Source organism: Salmo salar, chromosome ssa24 (genome assembly GCF_905237065.1).
Source record: "Salmo salar chromosome ssa24, Ssal_v3.1, whole genome shotgun sequence".
In the NCBI taxonomy this organism is placed as follows: Eukaryota; Metazoa; Chordata; class Actinopteri; order Salmoniformes; family Salmonidae; genus Salmo; species Salmo salar.
In genome coordinates this window covers 49,061,795-49,069,009 of record NC_059465.1, presented here as the reverse complement: position 1 = coordinate 49,069,009, position 7,215 = coordinate 49,061,795, and the positions used below count along the sequence as shown (strand labels likewise).

Sequence of the window (7,215 nt, the reverse complement as noted above, 5' to 3'; positions counted from 1 at the left end):
ACCCCTCCTGATGGTAGTCACGGACAAAGACATGGATTCCATTCATGGTTTTTCCCTCCGTATAGACAGACCCATGATGCAACACCTACACAGATTTACATAACCGCACCCACTAGAACCCAGGTAGATTCGGCAGGCATTTTAGTGCATTTTATGATTCCTTTCTAGACAGATTTCCCTTCTATGCAGGTACATTCTATCCTATCGCAGGATAACTCTTATTTTTCAATTTTAGAACTTTTTGATTATCTTAAATAGATCCTTAAAAAAGAACAATGGTGTGCTTTCTCACAATACCCAGATTGGATGGGAGAGAATCATTGTTCTTACAATATATATTGACTTTAATGTCTCCCCCTCCCCCTCCTTTTTTTTCTCTCTCTTATTTTTCCTTTATGTAGAGTTTTACTCTATTTTCCCCTCTATTTTTGATATTACTGGGTTCCCTTGGACTCTCAACCTATCATACTAGCTAATATCAGCCTAGGACCAATCAGACATTGACACATCAGCCTAAACATTCTTGACCTATGCCCTCTCAACCTAGCATACTAGCAAACACTTACTTAAGATCCAATCAGACTAGGACACATTAGAATTAGGACATATCATTCTTCCAAAAAGAATAACAGAGGCCAATATGAACCAATAGCCTGCGTGTAATTGGTTGAGAACCCCCCCCACCCCCAAAACCCCCCCCCCCTTCCCTTTCAAATGGGATTTATATCCCTTCCTCAAAGACAGCTCTCCTTAGCCTCTGAAGAAGCATTATACATGCGAAACGTCAGGCTTTTTTTCCCTTTTCGTTTGACACAGTGAATTCATTGAAATTTGCTTTTTGAAAATTTGTATTATATTCTTTTAATAATAAAGGTACATTTTAATCCAGCTATTGGGAGGAAACAAGATACAACTTAAGAACTAACAACCGAAGACAACTGAAGAACCAACAACTGAAAACCTAAAAAGACAATCCAGAAATTAAGAAGACAAGAAGACAACGAACAACATAAGCTACCTGGGTCGCTCCCAGCCGACACAAAAAGGATAATGAATCCATAAAACTTTAAAGGAATCCACCACTTCAACGGTATAACAGTCAAATTGGTTGTAACATCCACCTGGGCTAATACCCCTCTTTTCAGGCTCTATCACCCACAGAAGGCGGTAAGCATAATTCAACAACCACCATCTTGTATGTGACTGAACATTAGCTGGGTTAAATATGCTTAGCAATGGATTCACTGTTTTGAACACCCTTCCGCAGGAGGGAGAGACAAACACCCACATTACAGTACAACACATAAGGCCTAACACACCTTCCACTCAACACACAACTAAAACCTACTTCAAACTGATACAAGCTATACACCACAAACAAATCATTGAACATGCACTCAACACTCAGACATTTCCAGCGGGGATGATGAAACAGGTCACTAAACTCACAGACTTTATTAAACCATCATCCCCCAACATAGAGACAAAGCAGAAAGTAGCTGATAATACAAAAAATTGGATGTCAGCAAATATGCATATCTTGCATGAACATTACCAGGCAATACTAAACACTCTATCCCCTACAGGCTTTCCGTTTAACAATAGTGCCTTCCAGACAGCAGTTCGTTGGGCCCAACACAGGTACAAGCACAAATTACGTGACAGTACAGTCCCCATAGTGCAATCACTGTTAGAGGACCCACCATCCACTAGTGCTTCAGAACCAGTAACCAGGGTTCATTCCCTTTCTCCTATCACAACCCCCGAGACTGAAAATAACCCAGTTTTAGTTCAGGCCAGACGATCTACTCCAGCCTCAGCCTCACGTCCCACAGCCAGAGCCAAGACAAGCTTACCAACTTTAGGGTCTTCCCCACACGTCCTAGCCGAGACACTACCATCCACTCTGGCATCCAGGCTGACTCAATCCCCCTTAGTAAGGGTACAACGACCAGCACCGAGACTTGGAGCTATTAAAGCACCAACTTTGTCTCCTAGGTCTGTCAGTAACAAACCAATATCTTCTCCAGGTTTGGTTTTGCCCTCAAGGGGAACTGTTTCCATACCCGTAGCTTCGACATTGATTAAGGCTCCAGATAACATACCGCCCATACCCTCCCCAACTCCCAATAGGGTCACTCTTGCCTACCCCCAGTTCACTTCCCCACCACCTGACCTTGATGAATTCATAGTAGACTTTGAACTTAGAGAGGAAGAATTTCCCACTCTCCAGTCAATTATGGTACAGACAAAGCACACCATAGCCCAGACCAAGACCATCACAGTCCAGGCGCAGGTGATACACAGACCCTGCAGCCAACTTGACTCCTGGAGTGCCCCCACATTGACTAGAGCAATGGAGACCGCACAATCACCCCAAACACCAATTATCAGCAATGTAGCGATTCAATCCGATCTAAACATTTCTGACCTCTCTGGGTCAGAAACTAACATTTCCACTCTTGCTCCCACAGAGGCTCAACCAAATATACACCCTAACCCTGCTGAGGCGGTGATTATGGAAAGAGGAGTAAAGGTGGAAAAAGTTGTGATGATGGGAGAAAACAAAGGGAAAATCAATCCCAACAGTTTCCTGTCTGAACCTTCCCCAATACTTACCTCTCCACACACCAGATACCTCTTACCCACCCCACTTAGTCTGTCTCCAAAAAATAGGGTTCTTTCAGAGCCAACTGTGAGACTCTCCCCTCTGCCTTCACCTAGACACTCTACCCCAACATCCCCAGCCACCCCCCCATTCTTGTACCAGCCAACTAGACATGATATGACCAATAGAAAAATGTATGACTGGAAAATAAAATCTCTCAAACCGATTGCCATCATTGGAGATTCAAACTTGAAAAGAATACCCTACCATCCGTACAAACACATCCAAATTGACAGTTATCCTGGAGCACAGTTCCACCACATTACTGGGGTATTGGCAAAATCTACCCCAAATCCTAACACCAAGGTGGTTGTGCTGTCTCTGGGCCTGAACAACAAAGATCAAACACAGAAACAAACACCCATAGGACAACTGCAATCACTCCACAGTAAAGCAACAGTGATGTATCCCAATGCAACCATTTACTTCCCCATCATTAACTACTCTCCTCACCTGTCAGAGAAACAACAAACCATGTTGAAATATATTAATTCACACATCGCCACACACTACAACCCCCTATTAGAAATCCACCATTTAGATTTCCACACAGAGAAAGATAACATACACTGGACACCAGACACAGGGGCAAAAATACTCCAACATTGGATGGAACAGCTAAAATAGTGGGGGAGGGTATGCCTACATCACAGCCCCTCCACCAAGACACAAACATCCTTAATCTTTCATCCACATTCCACTTATCACCTTCTGAGACTCGGCTGCTGGAGAGGGTACTCACTTTTATCCCCACACCACTGCATTCGGACTATGGGGACCTCCAGAGGGACATCTACAGGTATCATAGAGCTCTGAAGCTCTTGGACCACTTTGATTATACATCGGATTACCAAACCCTACCATTCACAGCTCCATCCAGATGGGAACCAAAATCACAGACAATATCAGCACCCATTAGGAAACTTATTAAAACCAACACACACATCATCAGAGAATTCCATACCGCCACCATAACTTCACAGCAGAATATCACAGTAGAAGAAAGACAAGCCATAGCTAAATTAAGGAAACACAAACATATAACCATAAAACCAGCAGACAAAGGCTCAAAGATAATTATTATGGACAACCAACAGTACCTCTTTGAAGCCCACCGCCAACTCTCTAACACACAACACTATACTTCTATCCCTGCTTCTACACAGATCCAGACACAAATAAAAATTAGACAGATAATATCAGATCTTTATAAAAATAAATACATTACATATAGACAAAAGGAATATCTAGATGGACCAGACTTACCCAGACAGAGACTCTTCTATCTCCTCCCTAAGATACATCAAACACCAGATACCTGGACAGTCCCTTTTGAGGTCCCGAAGGGAAGACCTATTGTGTCGGACTGTGGGAGTGAGTCCTCGCCAGCAGCGGAGTTTATTGACTACTTCCTCAACCCCATTTCACAAAGGCACCCCAGCTACCTGAAGGACACATACCACTTCATAGACACTCTTCACAACATTCCAGTCCCAGCAAATGCATACCTTTTCACCATAGATATAGATTCTCTTTACACTAACATAGATATCTTGTCAGGTTTAGCAGCAGTGAAATCTGCACTCCGGAGATACCCAGATCCAGACAGACCAGACTCACACCTCCTACAGCTTCTAGAACTTGGATTAAGAAACAATGACTTCACATTCAATAATAAACACTACTTACAGATTCATGGGACGGCAATGGGTAAAAAGTTTGCCCCAGCCTATGCTAATATTTATATGGCTGACTGGGAGTTGACAGCCTTAGATAAATGCCCATTGCGTCCCATGTTTTATAGACGATACCTGGATGATATCTTCGGAGTGTGGGAACACGATCTGGTACATTTCAAAACGTTCATTGAAATACTCAATAATCATCATCCGACCATAACTGTTAAATATGTCATTCACCAACATACAATCAACTTCCTGGATACAACAATATTCTTTCCAGATACTGACACACACATAGTCTCTTTACAAACAAAAGTATACTTTAAAGACACAGACACACATGCCTTACTTCACAAGTCCAGTTATCACCCAAAACATACATTCACTGGTATTGTAAAATCACAACTCATTCGATTCCATAGACTATGTACACAACAGAAAGACTTTCATCTAGCCACACAGACTCTTTTTAGTGCACTGAGGAAGAGGGGATATTCAAAGAGATCACTGAGGTACATAAAGGCTAACACACTGGCGGGCTTCCCCCAAAACAGATTGCCTGATCCCCCTAACCCTACCTCTAACACTAACCTTAACCTTAACCCTAACCTTAACCTTAACCTTAACTCTAACCCTAACCTTAACCTTAACCCTGACCTTAACCTTAACCTTAACCCTAACTTTAACCTTAACCTTAACCCTAACCTTAACCCTAACCTTAACCCTAACCTTAACCCTAACCTTAACCTTAACCCTAACCCTAACCATAACCTTAACCTTCATAACGCTCCCGCTAGAACTCTGGACCTGGTACTGACTCCTGACCTGGGCGAACAGCCCACACCCATCCTTATCCCTTTCCCGATTCTGGGTCCGTATCCCTATCCCCCCATCCTATCCCTGTCCTCCACCCTCAGACCTTTCCCAGACCCCCTGCTCCCACTCCCCCAACAGACACAGAACCCCACATTATACCCATTATCAGCACCTTCTCTGACGTAAACAGACTCCTTCACTCCAGACTGAAAGCCGCTTTCACCCAAACACAACGCACATTTCCCCCACTTCAGGAATTCAGACCCATATCAGCTTTCCGCAGAAACCCCAACTTAAGGGATCTCTTAATTGTTGCAAAATTTTCCAATAAACCCACTCCTAAACTACCCATTGAACAACAGTATTATAGACAACTTTCGCACATTCAAAATCCACATGCACAAACCTCCAGTCCTATCTCACAACTGATGACCATTCAAAGCACTAATATTGTCTATGCCATAACATGCACACTATGCCATAACATTTATATAGGAGAAACCGGTCACACAGTCTTGACACGCCTCAAACAGCACCTCTACACAATTGTAAAAAACATTTTACAAACACACCTGGTCCAACACTTTCAAACCCATCCAACCACCTCCCTCCGTATTACCGGTCTGGAGATGAAATCCACCTGGACCACAGGCCAGAGGAAAGCGGCCGAATCCAGGTGGATTTCAAAACTTAATACTTTGGCTCCACTGGGCATGAACATTAAGGAATGATAGAAAACACTAATAGTGGGAGGGGTGGGGAGCTAATTAAGAGGGCTGGAGGGACCACTGGAACGAGGAGGAGGTTAAAATAATAAGAAAGAAGCATTTGATTGCTGAACCTGGTGGTGTCTTTTTTTGTATTTGGTGCTGAGTTTTATTATATTATACATTTTAACATGACAGGTGATTCCTTCATCTTATTTACTTGATTATTTATTCAACTTTTAAAGGAAATCCAATTTTTCTTTTTTAGTTGCCTATTGATCTGGTATGCATGTTTTAATGTGATTTTATATGAAATTTGGTTTAAGGTTAAACATTTTACTCCCAGGTGGTTTTTGGATGATTGTCCTCCTCCTACTTTTGAATTGTTGTGGATGGCCCCTCGGAGCGCTCAGTCTCTCATGCCCTCCCACTTTCTCCGGACCGGTAGGGGGTGCAATAGGCCCGTGCAACCTAAGGTTTGACACCAACACAAACATAAACCCTCTTAAACCTAACCCTAACCCTAACCCTAACCCCTAACCCCTAACCCTAACCCTAACCCTAACTTGGAGCTATTAAAGCACCAACTTTGTCCCCTAGGTCTGTCAGTAACAAACCAATATCTTCTCCAGGTTTGGTTTTGCCCTCAAGGGGAACTGTTTCCATACCCGTAGCTTCGACATTGATTAAGGCTCCAGATAACATACCGCCCATACCCTCCCCAACTCCCAATAGGGTCACTCTTGCCTACCCCCAGTTCACTTCCCCACCACCTGACCTTGATGAATTCATAGTAGACTTTGAACTTAGAGAGGAAGAATTTCCCACTCTCCAGTCAATTATGGTACAGACAAAGCACACCATAGCCCAGACCAAGACCATCACAGTCCAGGCGCAGGTGATACACAGACCCTGCAGCCAACTTGACTCCTGGAGTGCCCCCACATTGACTAGAGCAATGGAGACCGCACAACCACCCCAAACACCAATTATCAGCAATGTAGCGATTCAATCCGATCTAAACATTTCTGACCTCTCTGGGTCAGAAACTAACATTTCCACTCTTGCTCCCACAGAGGCTCAACCAAATATACACCCTAACCCTGCTGAGGCGGTGATTATGGAAAGAGGAGTAAAGGTGGAAAAAGTTGTGATGATGGGAGAAAACAAAGGGAAAATCAATCCCAACAGTTTCCTGTCTGAACCTTCCCCAATACTTACCTCTCCACACACCAGATACCTCTTACCCACCCCACTTAGTCTGTCTCCAAAAAATAGGGTTCTTTCAGAGCCAACTGTGAGACTCTCCCCTCTGCCTTCACCTAGACACTCTACCCCAACA

The 7,215-nt window shown here is 43.4% G+C and overlaps 1 long non-coding RNA gene across 1 annotated transcript; it reads left to right on the top strand.

Annotated features, from left to right (window-relative positions):
- The first annotated feature begins 712 nt into the window (after positions 1-712).
- On the top strand, positions 713-2,612 carry LOC106598787 (uncharacterized). Its single transcript, XR_006761828.1, has 2 exons — positions 713-1,167; positions 1,587-2,612. It is a non-coding gene; the product is annotated as an uncharacterized lncRNA (long non-coding RNA).
- The last annotated feature ends 4,603 nt before the right edge of the window (positions 2,613-7,215 follow it).